The sequence below is a fragment of the Sus scrofa genome, chromosome 1, assembly GCF_000003025.6.
Source record: "Sus scrofa isolate TJ Tabasco breed Duroc chromosome 1, Sscrofa11.1, whole genome shotgun sequence".
Taxonomy (NCBI): Eukaryota; Metazoa; Chordata; class Mammalia; order Artiodactyla; family Suidae; genus Sus; species Sus scrofa.
This window is the reverse complement of record NC_010443.5, coordinates 111795714-111811876: the sequence shown is the minus strand read 5'-3', so window position 1 is coordinate 111811876 and position 16163 is coordinate 111795714. Positions and strand designations below refer to the sequence as shown.

The window sequence follows — 16163 nt, the reverse complement described above, 5'->3', positions numbered from 1 at the left end:
CTTGGCATTGGGGGAAAACAAGGCTCCTTTCTAAGTGGATACAGATCAAAGCATGGGAAGTCAATTCAATGTTCACTTTCACATCACCGGGCATCTGATCCTCCTCTCTGCCATCAGCATGGAGCAAGCCATACAGAGAAGGGGAACCCCAGCCAGTGGCCCGTACTGGGGGGTTCTTGAGCCAATATCTTCTGCAGCCTATAACGAGGCTACCTCTTTCCAGTGTTGCCTGGGAAATCATTGGAGAAGGGGTCTTGGCTCCACTCTCTGGAGGGGACCCCACACTGTCAGGGACAGGCCCAAGAGACGGAGGGTTGGTGTGGGCAAAGTGAAGCCGAGCAGGTTCCAACCACTGTCCCAATAAATTAAGTCTAGATTTGCCTGTAGCTTAGAAGCTGCAAACAGGTTTTACCTCTGGGATCTATTTTTTTTTTTTTTCTCTTTAGCATAGCACCTTAAATTAAAAGAATTATTCATTATATAATATTTTAGCAACAGAAGTGTACAAAATAAAAGTAAGAATTTATGTCTTTCCCCCATCACCCTATTCCCCAACACTATCAACACTGTGGGACGTATCCATCCAAAAAGTTTTCTAAGTAAATATACTGGCATGTACTTTCTGCAGGTTGGTGCTCTTGGCCTCTGAAACCTGTGTCGCTCTGAGTTTGCCCTTTCTCTCTTAAGTCCTGGTCTGTAACATCGGCTATACCCTTCACCTCATGTTTGCTACAGATCTCAGTTAGGTTCCCACAACACCCACAACTTGGCGCTGACAGCTTGCCCCTGCTTTGAGTCAGTTCAGCCACTGACCATAATTAAGCTGCGCTTAACCTGAACACGTGTTTTTTTAAAGACCCTCCTGGCCTTCCTCTCATCAACAATAGAGGAGAGTTGGCTGTAGTAGTCTCATACGCCAAAATGCTAACAAGTTGTGAATAAGACCTTCAAGCCTATAGAGAAGGAAGAGTATTTCCTAAGTTCAATGAAAATGTTGCTTATAAGATTTATCGGCAGATATATGGTGAGAAGACAACAAAATACCAATTTAAGCGTGCTTATGAACTGTTTGTAAGATGATTTTATAAAGTATAAAACATGGACATGTTTTTATATGCATTTTTGAATCAAGGAAATATAGTACTTTAACTCAATCACCTTTCAAAATCTGAACTACAACCTTATACTCCAACCCCCTCTTTGGCAGGGTCTACCCCAATATGTTATCTTAGGAATCTATGACCTTAAAAGATGAGTAGCCTCAAATACTGGATCTTAATGTGAACATGAGTTGGAACCTGAATTCATCTAAATCATCCTGACGTTCTGCACCGGCAAACTCATCTTTGCTATGAAAAGGCTGTCTGGAATGATTTCTCCATTAGGAATTCTGCCCATGGCCCTTGAAAAATAAATCATACCTGTAGGTGATCTTCCTCCTCGTGGTTGTGGCAGAAAGCACAGGTCTTAGTTGCAAGTCTAAAGGCTGATGACGAAGATAGTATCTAGAAACACAAGGGTTAGGGAAGAATGTGAAACTAAGAATGATCTTTTCTGTTTCAGGATGATGTTATCGAATGAGATCATGAGATGAGGCAGTAACGGGTCACATAACCGCAGGCACCACACACCCTTGCTCAGTCTCCCCTCAGTCAACCAGCAATTCCTCTAATAAATAGTCTTAAGCGCCCACATCCATGGGATGATGAAGCAACAAGCCTAGCCTGATGAGTGGGTATGATCTAAGACATACTAAATATCAAGACCTCACCCAACTTCTTATGACATCTACAATTCTACCACTAGAAAGTCATTTATTTGCATTTCTGAGTCCCTGAGAAGAACAATACCTTAAGCTATTCTCATTTGACTAACTCACAATTGGAAAGCTTCCAGGACTTAACCATGAGGAACAAGATAGTAAGGGAAGGCTGGGAAGGCGAAGAAAAATATTTAAAAGGAAGTTAAGCGGTCAAAAACAAACTTCGGTCTCTTCTTCATCTTGCTTATGGCTTGCCCTTTCTTGGAAAAATTTCTTAAGAGTGAAAAACCCAAATAATGAAAAATCACTCACTCTAAGGGAGTTGGAAGAGGATTCTTTCTAAGCAGATACTTTATTCTTTGGAACCAAAAGGGGAAGAAGTCTTTATGGACTCTAACCACCTTGACCCTTTTCCAGCCTAGCCTTGAATATCAACAATAATGTTAATACACATAAAGAGATACCAGGGAGGGGAACAAGAGCTAGGACTGAATCCAACCAAAAGGCAACCCCACTTGGTTTCAGGACCCTCCCTGCTGTGGGGCTAATTCCTAACAGAAAACAACAAAACTATTAAAAATTTTAATAAAGTAACCAATTAAATACTTTAGAGTACCTCATTAGAACACTTCACTATTTGCACTGATTATCAAGTGGCTGCTGATACGGACGCCCATAAATCTGACTGCATTAGGTTCTCAGGCCTTTATTTCAGATAATTTCTTCTCCCTATTTGGACTTGCCCAGGAAATGAGATTTAATGAGTCACCATTCTCTGTGATAATCACAGGAGAGCTCATTAGCTTTTTGTCAGATTTGTACCTACTATCTGCCCCCAATATGCCTATGACTTCTTTTGAGTTAAATATATTACCAAAAGGGAGAGATCCAAAGGGATGTCTGCTGAATGCTGCAGACTTGAAACACTATATAAATATTTTTACATATGTTAAAAGGCATCTAAGAGGAGAAGAGAAAAAAAAAGTAACAGAAACACACCCCCTATTGATAGTATTGCTATGTGGACGACACACACCATTAAAAAGAAATAAAGTTAGACATCTACACCTGTAGAAGCTCTGCCAAATCTGTTCAAATGCCTGGGCTGAATCAAAGCAAGAAAGGGTTCAAAGAACAGAGGAAAAGAGTGTCATGATTCTTAGAATTCTTCAAATTTGGGGCATCTTCCATCATGAATTGTAGGAAGCTTTACCAAGGTCTCCCAATCTCATGACCTTTGCTTTTCACAGGAAATGACCAGAATGCTCTTATGCACTTCATGAGAAGGCGTGAAGTCCTAGACTGCTCTCAAAGAAAGATTAAGTGAATCTTCAGTCCTCCTATAGACCATCTTAGTAGTAAGTTTGACTCACCCTGCACTGAAACTGCCTATAAAGGAAGTCATGATGTGAATCAATTTCCACAGAAATCATCTGAGTGACCATCTGAGTTCTTGTTTGGGTCCTTCCCAAGTACAGGTAGAGCTACTTGGATAAGAGTTCTTCCTGCAAGGCTCGATGGCTACCAGAGACCAATGCCTGGATCCCAACCAAAGTTTACTGAGCTAAACAAGGGCCGTCAAGCCTACGGGGAATGCAAAGACTATTTTAGCTCTAAAGTCCCTGCATTCAAACAAAAGTACTTCTTTTTTTTTTTTTTTCTGTCCTTTGTCTTTTTAGGGCTGCACCTGCAGCATATGAAGTTCCAGGCTAGAGGACAAATCAGAGCTACAGCCGCCAGCCTACTCCACAGCCACAGCAACGCCAGATCCGAGCCATGTCTGCAACCTACACCACAGCTCACAGCAACACTGGATCCTTAACCCACCGAGCAAGGCCAGGGATCGAACCCACAACCTCATGGTCCCTAGTTGGATTTGTTTCCGCTGCGCCATGACGGGAACTCCCCAAAAGTACTTCTTAAACCCTCTTCGGGTGTTATGTCTTTTAAAGAATCTGACGAAGGAGGAGTTCCCATTGTGGCACAGTAGTAACGAACCCAACTAGTGACCATGAGGATGGAGGTTTGATCTCTGGCTCTGCTCCGTGGATTAAGGATCCAGCGTTGCCATTAGCTGTGGTATAGGTCGAAGACTCAGCTCTGATCTGGCATTGCTCTGGCTGTGGCATAGGCTGGCAGCTGTAGCTCTGATTCGACCCCTAGCCTGGAACTTCATGTGCTGCAGGTACAGCCTTAAAAAGACAAAAAAAAGAAAAAAAAAAAAAAGAAAAGAATCTGATGAAAAAATATGAACTTGCTCCAAAGAAAAATGCCCCACCCCCTTACAAGTGCACACAGAAACACAAAGACACACACAGAAAGAATAATTTGGGGCACAATTCTGGAGAGTTCTCCAGCACTCTGATCTTATCTCTAGAACTGCTTTGGGCTTCTTGGACCTATGAGTAGGTCTTCTAGAATTATGCTATCAAGGGGTGAAATAAAAAGTAATACTCACTGAGAACTTACTATATTAAAAATAGGCACTATAACACCTCATTTAACACTGACAACAACCCTAAGATATTCTATTATCCCCATTTTACAAAAGAGGAAACCAAAGCACAGGTCATTTAAACAGCATTCACAACAGCTATCAGGGTTAGGGTTAGGGTTTGGTGGCAGAGTCAGAGCTTCAAACCCAGGGTGGCTCTGCAGTCCATGCACTGAAGACTAGGTTACTCCCCCTCTTATACAACATATTTTTAAGGCACGTTCACCTCTGTTTTCTCATTTTTGCAACCCCCTCTAGTCATCAGGTTAGGCAGCTATCCCCACCTGAGTGGGTGTTGAGAGAACCTCCAAAGAGGGAGCAGGAGATTCGCTCTTCACTCTCTTTTTCAGACAACGAAGTCACAGTTGATGAAATTAAAAATTAAAAACAAAAACTCTGACTTGAGCCTCCCTCCTCCATTAACTATAGGTTGAAACGTCCCAGGAACACTTCTAATTCCCTTCTTCACAACCGTCCACCGCCTTGAGGACTAAGTCAGCACGGTGAATTTTTGAAGCCATGTGGGGTTTCCTGCAAAAACCTGGTTTCCTGCAGTTCAGAGTGCACAGTTTTGTTTCTACAAAGGAAAAGGCAAAGGGAATAGCAGAAAGAAGACGAAAAGTAATCAATCTGGGAAAATAACAACACTGTGCATAGGATCATGCTGAATATTAGATGGACACCTCTGTTCTCACGTGGTGCTCTAATTCTAATTGACATGTAAAAAAGAATGTTAAGTATTTAACCCTCCCTCATCTGAACTCTAGCGAACATTCTTCCATGCTTGGCTGTTTCTACTCTGGAGTGATTTCCTCCCTCCCTAAAACCCCATCAGCAGGTACCGCCAGTTCTAACCTATCATTCAATGTCAGGCTAGGCCCACCTTCTTGTTCCAGTGAAACGGCAGACTGCACCAACACAGCCCCCATTCTCCCTCCTCTAAACATGCATAGAGACACTGGGGGAAATGCAGCAAAAACTTTTTTGAAAGAGAACCAAACTTGGAAGAAAGAATGAGGAAGAGAGCCAAGAAGAGAAGAAATTGCCAGGTAATAGAAATGAAAAAGAATACATAGCCAGAGCGGCCATCTTGCATCTGTAAATTCATGCTCCAGTGGCCCAGCAGGATGTTGAGTCTACATATTGGCCCCAACGTGAGAGGCTGGGGTTCAACTGTCGATATAGTAATAGGAAAGGCAGAATAGGGCCCGTGCAAGATGGAAAACTAGAACTGACAAGCTCATATGAAGTCAGGATCCTAGGAGGCATATTTGGGAATGCAGGGTACAGGGTCCAAACTCATGTTATCCACACCAGTGAAGCAATTAAAGTAAGAATTGGCTGCAGACCAATAAAACCACTGAAATGCCCAATAAAACCACTGAAATGCCCATCATAAGAAAATGCAAAACTACCCTGTAGAAACATTCTCACAATTCAAGAATCATGGGATGTCTCCTAAATGGGGTAAACCTGTTGCTAAAAGTAAGCTCTCAACTCGAAGAAAAAAAAATCACAAGAGGAAATAATCCTCTAAAAGAATAAGCAGACAGGTAGAATAAAAGGGGAGATTAATACTCTAAGAATTTTCAGAACAACCTGAAGCAGGCAATAAAAATAAATATATTCAAAATGATTAAAGACATAAAAGAAAGACTGGAAGCCATGATGTAATAATAAGACACCATATTAAAAAAAAATAGCTATGACTAAGTCATGTTATACTTCTGGAAAAAACAAAACAGAATTTTTTTTTTTTTTTTTTTTTTTGGTCCATGCCTGAGACCAATGGCAGATTTCTCTTCAGCAAAAACATAAACCAAAACAAACTAATCTATGCTGATAGAAGTCTGGATAGGGTTTAACTGCTGGGGGTGAGGGGGTAGTGACCAGCAGGGAGCATGAGAGGGGCTCCTGGGTGGGGTGTTGACCAGCTTCTGTTTCTTGATCTAGGTTTTGATTACATGGGCTCGTTGAGCTATATACTAATTACATATGTGCTTTTCTATATGTACATTATATTTCAACAAAAATTTTTAAAAGAGAGGGCAGAATACAAAGGAATAGTATCTTCAAAGCACTAAGGAGAGAAAGTCAGCAAAATGATTGTTCAAGTAGCATGATAAAACAAGATATTTTTCAATCAAATGAAGATTGTGAGACTTTACTATTCACCAGCCATGGTGAAAGAACCACTAAAGGATGCACTGTAGCAGGAAGAAAATTGAACCCACAATGAAGGAATAACATTGCAAGGAGCAATAGTGAGGCAAGAAGTTGATTAACATGTAAGGTAAATTTAAGTTGTACTCACTGAAAAACCAGCAGTAAAGAAGACTAGTTTTTAACCAAGGAAGAATTAAAATACTGAGGGGGGAAAATTTCATGGATAATGAGAGGGATCTTTGGGTACAAAGGTCCTTGTATAATTTGGGAAAAGGGAAGAAAAATTAAATTTTGGCTTTAAGTAGACATGTTAAAAAATTAATGATAAAAACTCAAAGATAATTGTAATATATAAATTTCAAACCAATGAAAATGGGAAAATGAATAAAGAAAATTCAAGCTAATCAAGTGAAGCCAGAAAAAGGAACAAAGTAAGCCAAGAAAAGGCAGGTAGACTGAAATAAACAAGATTATAAGGAGAAGTCCAATGAATTCATGATTTAAATAATGAAATTTAAGTGAATTGGTCAATTAAAGAGATTTTTTTTATTTTTAATAATTCAGTTATATGTTATTTAAAAGAGACACACATGAAACATAGTGACACACTAAGTTAAAAGGTTAGAAATGAAAAAAGACATGCCAGTCAAGTATTAACCCAAAGAAAATTTAAAAAAACAAAGATCAGAAAGAATTTAAGGGGGGGGGACCTTACTAAGAGTTAAAAAGAGTCATTGGTTTATGAGAAGTAAAAGGACAAATTAAGTGTTCAAGAAAGTATAACAATTATGAGATTGAGTAAATCAAACAACATGGCCTCAAACTGCATAAAGAAAAATTAACCAAATTGTAAGAAATTGATAAATTCTCCATCATGCTGGGAGATTTTTTTTTTAATACTCCTGGTTTAGATCTGAGAAGTCTCATAGTAATGTTTACATTTCATCCTCATAACTAAACCCTAAAATCCTTGAAGTCAAGATGTGTGCCTTCAGCCATGTTCCCCTCAGAGTAACTATACACAGCCCCTTCTCATACAACGGATGGAAGGCTAAGTGTTATAAGCAAGGGCCAAGCACAAAAAAAGTTCATACTAATAGTTTTGAGTGATAGCAACACCTTTAACAAGCAACACTAATTAACAGTAGACTAACTAATGAAGATTTAAAATAATGGATGGAAAAGAGAAAAAATGTATTATCTCATTGTACTTCTTTTGCAGCATTTATGAGACACCAGGTTCATTTCTTAAGTTACAAAATTATCGTATTAACAAGAAGATCACTCATATTCCTTCTAAATGCGAAAAAAATTACACCCGGATTAAAGAAGTGTAAACATAATTTGCATTTAATGGACACAAGACAATAGCAATTTTGCTACCCCCTAGTGGCAGAGCACAGCAAGCCAAAGAGTTTTATGTCTACGGCTCGTATCCCTAACAAAAATACTAAGCTATAAACCATAGAGTTGATAGTGATGTGTTCAATTAATGTCCGCTATTGTCATCACTATCATCATCATTTTCATCTTGCTCAGCCTACAGCTAAGTGCCTTTGGACAGCCAGCAATTTCCAGGCCATCAGCTCTGGCCAGGGCTTGCAAGGTCATACCACATAGGGCAATCTGTCTTCAGGGAACAGCCTATGGCCGCTTTTCTCAGAAGGTGGCAGTGTAACCATCAGATACTTAGAGACTTTCCGGCCTTTCCAGTGCATCATGCAAAAGCAGTTCTTTATGTTATTTTACTTTATTTGTCTTCTTCTAGGGCCACAACCATGGCATATGGAGGTTCCCAGGCTAGGGGTCTACAGCAATGTGGGATCCGAGCCATATCTGTGACCTACACCACAGCTCACAGCAACACCAGATCCTTAACCCACACCCACTGAGCGAGGCCAGGGACTGAACCTGCAACCTCATGGTTCCTAGTCAGATTCCTTAACCACTGAGCCACAACAGGTACTCCCCAAAAGCAGTTCTTTAAAGATCAGTAATGTGAGGTTCTATCCTAAACAACACTAAGGATGTCCAGCATGGAAAAGAATGCCACTTTCACATGGCTTTCAATTAAAAGAAATGGAGGAAGACAGACGTTTCGGTCATAACTCCATAGGTCCCATCCCATGTGTATGCATGTCCCACAGGAAGTGTATAAATTCATATTAAAAAGGAGTTAAAGCCCCTATTTGCTAAGGGATTCTCCTATAGTAAATGCCATAACCTCTAGGTAGCAGGCAGCAATTTTATCACTTCTTACTTTAACAAGGATCCACACATGAATTTGTAGAGAAGGCCTAGCATGCATGTGGTTTCCACTAGGCATTCCCCTAAACCCAGTACCCCAGTTCGGGCTTTCTACAAGCTATTTCTTGAACAGAAAAGCAGTTTTAGAATCCTTGCATATCTTGTCATATACATGAAATACTACTCCTTGTAACTTGAGTCATTTCCCCTAGGCTCTAGGTCATTTGAGTTGTGTGTCCTTTAGACCAGTCAGGTGGAAAGCTTAACTAACAATATTAAATATTTTCATGAGTTATGACTAATCACTGGGCAGAGAAACTGAAGACAAACACAGAGGAATGTGATCACAGGCAATATGAAGATGACCCCGCAGTCTAAAATGCAGGAGTCCAAGAATTCTGCTTTAAACACAGACTGGCTTACCCTGTGCACTTTGTACAAAAGCCAACACGGCAAATTGTGATTCCGAGCTAAAGGCAAATCCAGTCAATTGCCAACCTGCCTATTTGGTCATTTTTTAAGTTTAAATACATCGTCAATTGTGAAAACCACAATCAGCTGCCATTTCAAGCCCAGGAGAATGCTGAAAAGAAACACACAACACTGAGTGTTGGCAAGAGCACGGTGCCTATGGAACCTGTCCCATACTCTTTTGGGGACTGTAAAATGGAACAATTTGGAGAACCATTTGGCAGTTTCTTTCCTTTTTTCTTTCCTTTATCTTTTTAGGGCCGCACCTGCGGCATACGGAGGTTCCCGGGCCAGGGGTTGAATCAGAGCTGTAGCCACTGGCCTATGCCACAGCCACAGCAATGTCAGCTCCGAGCCACGTCTGTAGCCCACACCACAGCTCATGGCAATGCCGGATCCTTAACCCACTGAGCAGTGCCAGATTTCGAACCCACATCCTCATGGACACAAGTCAGATCCTTTAACCACTGAGCCACAATGGACACTCTCATTTGGCAGTTTCTTGGACAATAAAACCTACACCTACTTTAAGACCTAGGAAGCCCATTCCTACATACTTACTTAAGATAATGAAACTGTAGGTCCACAAAAAGATTTGTATGTGAAGAGCAGAAGTTTCAAATTTTGACAAAGTCCAATTTCTTGGTAGTTTATTTTACAATTCATGCCTTTGATATCTTATCTAGTAAATTTTTGCCTAACCCTAGGATTATGAAGACTTTATTCCAGAAGCTTTATGGTTTTAGCTGTCATATTTAGGTCATGACCTTTTTTTTTTTTTTTTTTTTTTGGTCTTCTTTTTGTCTTTTCTAGGGCTGTGCCCATGGCATATGGAGGTTCCCAGGGTAGGAGTCTAATCGGAGCTGTAGCTGCCGGCCTATGCCACAGCCACAGCAACTCAGGATCTGAGCCACGTCTGTGACCTACACCACAGCTCATGGCAATGCCAGATCCTTAACCCACTGAGCAAGGTCAGGGATTGAACCTGCAACCTCATGGTTCCTAGTTGGATTCATTAACCACTGAGCCACAACAGGAACTCCAGTCATGATCTATTTTAAGCTAACAAAAAAGACTTGTACATAAATGTTCCTAGCCGTTTTATTTACAATGGCCCCAAACTTGGAGCTACCAAATGTCCACGAACAAGAGAATGGAAAAACACAGTGTGGTATACATCCGTACAGCAATAAAAAGGAATGAGTAACTGACATACATAACATAAGCTCATCTCAAAAACATCACATTGGGTGAAAAAAAGGCAGACCCCAAAAAAGTTTACTGTATGTTTCTATTTATATCAAGTTTAGCAACAAGCAAATCTCATCTATGAGATGGAAGCCAAAACAATGAGGCTGCCGGGCCTTAAGAATAAGAGGATGCTGACTAAAACACCACAAGGGAGCTTTCTACGGGAGATGACAATGTTCCATAACTTGCTCTGCGTGGTAGTTAACACAAAAAATTCAACTGTCAAAACTCTTCAAATTATATACACCTAGGAACTGTGCATTTTACTGTGTAAACATTATAACTCAGTTTTTTGAAAGTACTGATTTCAATGCTGTCATTTGCTCTGATGAGTTTAATTCACTAGGAGAATACCTTCCAAGGCACAAGGCCAGTCTCCTGGAAGTGAAGTCCAAGTACGTTCCATGTTGAGGGGCCTTGCCCTTGCACAGTGCTGTCACAGAGAGAAGCTCTAAGAAAGAAAGGTAGAACCAGGCCAGTGCAGAGTTACATTTCACTCGGCCAGCTTCTGATATGCAAAATCAAGAACCTATTACTGGGTTCTTGAATCTCTGCCACTTTCCTCCCTAAAAACAGCTGCATGACAATGAACAGGATCCATTTTTTATTAACTTAATACTCAATAGTTTTATTTTCAAAACAGGAACTTGCAGCCGAATCCCAGATTTCATTTTGAATTCAGCGTTCCCGTTTCATCCATTATTCATCTGCACTGCACTTTCTTGGTTTATGATTTTACTAAATTTCTTCATTTGAATTATGGCCTTGTGGTCAAGAGCGGGCGATATATTATTCTTATATAATTTTTAAATACAAAGGCAAATGGCACGGAACAATTAGAATCGATGGCTCGGGAGTCTGGCTCTTGGATGTCACCGGCAAAACCACGCTCTTGACTTTAACCTATGGGTTCCACTTCGTGTGGGTTGTATTTTTCATACATCAGGGGTTTTTATAAATTTACTATTCCATCCAGCAGCCCTACTTTGTTCGCAAAATATAAGCAAAACAAATATGTCAGGGTAATGATGCCAGGACTCTCCCTTATTGAAAAAAGCAGTTTATTAATACCTTATTGCTACAAGCTAGATCTTATTATCATCTTGGGTCATTTAGAATCTTATTAGGTATTCCGCTGGTGGATGAATAATCCTGTGATAAATTCTTTGCCATGTCCTTCACAGTTGTCATAGCAGGATCATAAACAGCATTTATAACAATCTAGCCTAGAGGAAGCGGCTGACAATGGTCTGCTTAGCATGCAGGAAATATTCAGATCGGCTGTGTATGGTTAGACACAAGCCCACAAGAGAGATCCCACAGTTAAATGTAACATGGGTTTCTCTGAAGAGTCCCCTTCAAAAAATGTATGAGGTCAGGGACATGGGGGCCAAAAACACTTTGGAAGCCACGGACAGTTTCTTCCCGTCACATCTGCTGGGCAGCAGGAGAAGGCCCAGGCACAAGCCACTTTACGTCTGACAGGCTGTTCAGGTCTTCATCTGAAAACTCCAGATCAAGCTACAAATTATTTCATATTGACTGACTTCTATTCTTATTTTGGCTTCACGTTCAAAACTTAAAATTCACCCTTGTTACTGCTCTATGTCTAATTAGTGTACTGGATGACTCAGAAGAAAAACAAGATTATGGGGTCATTCCCAGCATAAGGCAAGTGCTTTGCACTATTTCAAAGAAAGTATAAATTTCAGCACTTAGAAAAACCCATGTTAAATATATATATATATATATATGATTTTTTTGTGTGTATATATATATATATTTATATATATATATATTTTTTACATAAGAAGAACTATTGGTAGATTAGTGCAAATCTGCCACCTCATTCTTAGAAAAATCCATGCAAGAGACAAATGAGCCAGTCTAATATTTTTCCAGCCTCATCTTCTGCTACTGTCTGTTGCTCACCTCGCAATTAATCCACAATTAATTTCTCATTATTCGCTAAATATGCGGGGCCTTTTTCCAAGTCCAGGCTTTTCTAAAAACCAGGGTCTCTGTCCAGAATGCCCTTGCTCTTTCTTCTTTGCCAGACGTTCCAAGTTGGATTCTCCCAGAATAAGAACCTGGAACAAGCATCTGAGGGAAAGGAACTGATTCTGGGGGTGAGGCTAGGCAGCAAAGGTGGAGGAGTGAGGGTGTATGGCTTGTGGTAGGTACCTCACTCATGTCTGGAGCACCCGTATAGCCCCTGACAACATTAGAGAAACTTAGGAGATCCATGTAGTCCACAAACACTTTCTGAGGACCTACCACAAGCCAGACACTCTTCTAGGAGCTGGGGAACAAAGCAGTGAACAGTATATTATACTTGGGGATTTTAGAATGGACAGAGGCATGTAAAGCCATATAGCTCAAGTGATACAATTTTAGGTCTTAGTCAATGCTATAAAGAAAATAAAAGAGGAGTACCCATCATGGCTCAGCAGAAACAAATCTGACTAGCATTCATGAGGACGCAGGTTTGATCCCTGGCCTTGCTCACTGGGTTAAGGATCTGGCATTATCATGAGCTGTGGTGTACGCTGTAGACACGGATTGGAATCTGGCAGTGCTATGGCTGTGGCATAGGCCAGTGGCTACAGCTCCAAATGGACCCCTAGCCTGGAAACCTCCATATGCTGCCAGTGGAGGCCTAAAAAGACCAAAAAAAAAAAAAAAAAAAAAAAAAAGAAAGAAAGAAAGAAAAAGCAAGTAAGGGGTAGAAAAAGACTAGGATAAAGCTTTTCTGAGAAAGGAATCCATGAACAGAGATTTAAAATAATAATGAGCAGGGGTTACTGATGAGGGAAGGATGAGCAGGTAGAGCACCAAAGATTCCTAGAGAAGTTAACTACTCTGTATACTATAATATGGATATGTCATTACATTTGTCAAAACCCACAGAACGTACACCACCTACAGTGAACCCTAACTTAAACGCTAACCTTTGAGTGATAATAATGTATCAGTATAAGTTCGTTAACTGTAACAAACATACCACTCCAGTGGGGATGTTGATAATGGGGGCACTCTGCTGGTGGAGCAGGAGGTATATGGAAATCTCTACTTCCTGCTCAGTTTTGCTGTGAAACTTAAATCTGCTCCAAAAAATAAAATATATTTAATACAATAATAATAGTGAGAAGGACTCAGACTTATAAAGACATGGAAGAAAGAATTCCAAGTGGAGGACATAGTACGTTCATAGGCTTGGAGGTGGGACCCATCGTGGCACACTGGAGGGTCAGAAAAGCCAGGAGAGGTGCACTGTGGTGAACAAGGAAGAAAATGTCAGGAGAAATGCTCAGAGGGGTGGGCAGGGACCAGATCATGTAGGGACGTTTTGGCGTTATAAACTAAATCAATATCCCAAAATCGCCAAGAAAATTCAAGACTATATTAAAAAAAAATTGTTTTCCCTCAGTGGCCTGGATATTTAGGCTACTGTGAACTTGTGGATTTATTTATTATCATGACACCTACCTAAGTCCGTGTGGTGTAACCAAAGGGCTGGAATTTGGTTAGAATGCTTTCTAAATTACCTATTACTCATACATTCAAAAAAAAAAAAAAAAAAAAAAAAAAAAAAGGAAGAAAAAACACCCAAAGCACCATCTTCAAAAGCCAGCCAAAGCAATGAAAATAAGTCCCTTATGACAACTGGCTTCTTTCATCTGTTACAACTGACCTCTGGAAGTCCTTTACCATCACATCTTCAGTTTCCTCTTGAACAAAGTAAAAGGTTAGGGACTAAATGGCCTTTAGAGTATCCAGCAGCCCTTCAAGTCTATGTCTCAAAAATAAGGTGAGAACAGAAGTTCTACGGTTGGTTCTTTAACATTTTAACAGGAAAATTTAAAAACATGAAGAGAAAGGGAAAGTTGGCATAGTGAAGTTACACGAAGCCACTATCAATCGTCAAAATTTCTGAGCATTGTCTCATGGCTGGCTTTTTCACATACATCAGAATTTATACAACCTCACTTATATGTGGAATCTAAAATATTGCACAAGTAATCCTATCTACAAAACAGATCACGGACAGGGAGAGCAGACTTGTGGTTACCAGCAAGCAGTGGGGGAGAGAGGAATGGACTGGGAGTATGGGGTTGGTGGATGCAAACTATCACATTTAGAATAGATAAGCAATGGGGCTCTACAGTATAGCACAGGGAACTATGTCCAATCTCATGGGTTAGAATATGATGGAAGACAGTATGAAAAAAAAGAATGTACATATGTGTGTGACTGGGTCACTTTGCTGTACAGCAGAAATGAACACTGTAAATAAACTATACTTAAATAGAAAATTTTAAAAAGAATTTATACAACCAAATACCCACCATCCATTAAGGTGGACACCCTGGGAGTCCATCCCCACATCAAGTGAGGCAGCACACTCTGGCACGTGTTCTCCGCAGGGGAGGGATGACTTGGGGTAATGGCTTAAAACGAAGGCCAAAGAATAAGGCAGAATAAGGCAGGTGACCATTCAGAGGTTAAAGATTAAACATGAAATAGTACATATTGTGTTTCCTCATTGCAAACAAACAATTTAAGAAAGGAAATAGCGTCTTTTTTGTGACTGGGTAAAACTGGCTTTGAAAATAAATATGTTTTGAGCAGCGTTTACCCACTATTGGGATAAGTGTTTTCATGTGTTTATTCAGTCATTTTTTAGTGAATACAGGATCTGAAGCCCAGAAATAGATATACGACTGTGCATGAATCACAATCCTTTCCTCAAGGAAATCACAACCCAACAGATGAAAATTGGAGGCTGGGCGCCTCCACTGCAGTCTGCTTAATCACACACCAGTCCCACCATCGCATCTAGGTACCTCCCTCTAGTTATTATAGTTTGTTATAGTTGACAGTCACCCTGCCCTGTCTTGATGAGCAAACTCATTTAATTCTAACACGTTTCCCTCTCTAGCATGGGGGCCAGGACAACTGAGGCTTTTCCTCAAACTCTGCACATGGATATGGTGGAGATGCACATGGCACGTGACCAGGTGCTCACGGACATCTGCCACAAGGGCCCTTTTGCCATGTGCATTTCTGCTGTTAGTAAGCAGTGGCTCCTGGAGTGTATGGCATCAGCTAGATCAATTGCTCCCACAACTCCCAGTGAGTCAACGTGCAGCTCTCTCACTGACTGATTGACTTCATACCAGCCAATTAGAGCTTAAACTGTCTAATTAAGCCAGAGACGGAGCCATCAACTCACTGAATTCCGAGGCCTGTTAACTTTACCTAAACAATACAATGGTGTCAGATGTGTATTAGCAATGGGAATAACTAATAAAACCAGAAGAAAAGCACTTTGCAAATGTAAAACACTACGGGAATGTGACCAAGGGTACACAAAAGATATATCTAGATTGAAAAAGAAAGAGTCAAAACCTATACAAAATTCATACACAATGATTTCTAATACGCTCTTTCAACACATACACTTCTGAATTCACTTTGTTTAAATAACAGAGCTAACCGTCTATCATGACGTAAGACTCTACCGTAAATAGCTTCCATTTTTATTCGTTTTGCGATTCTTATTGACTAGTGCTGTTTACCACATTACACCACCAAGACAGCTCCATTACACTCCTTCAGCCACAATTCACAATTACTATCGGGTTCCTTCTCAACTCCTGCATCAATAGCATAACGACTCCCCATTTTCCCTCCTCTAAGAACAATAAAACTGCTCACTTCAGAAGCACAGTGATTTCTATCTTCTATAAGAGCAAATGATACAAGTAT

General features: G+C 40.3%; 1 long non-coding RNA gene across 1 annotated transcript in view; it reads right to left on the bottom strand.

Moving 5' to 3' along the window:
- The window catches only part of LOC110260996, a 196859-nt gene that overhangs the window by 28450 nt on the left and 152246 nt on the right, over positions 1-16163 (bottom strand). Inside the window, exon 2 of the long non-coding RNA XR_002344674.1 lies at positions 1422-1505. This is a non-coding gene — a long non-coding RNA (uncharacterized LOC110260996). The remainder of the gene's footprint in view (positions 1-1421; positions 1506-16163) is intronic.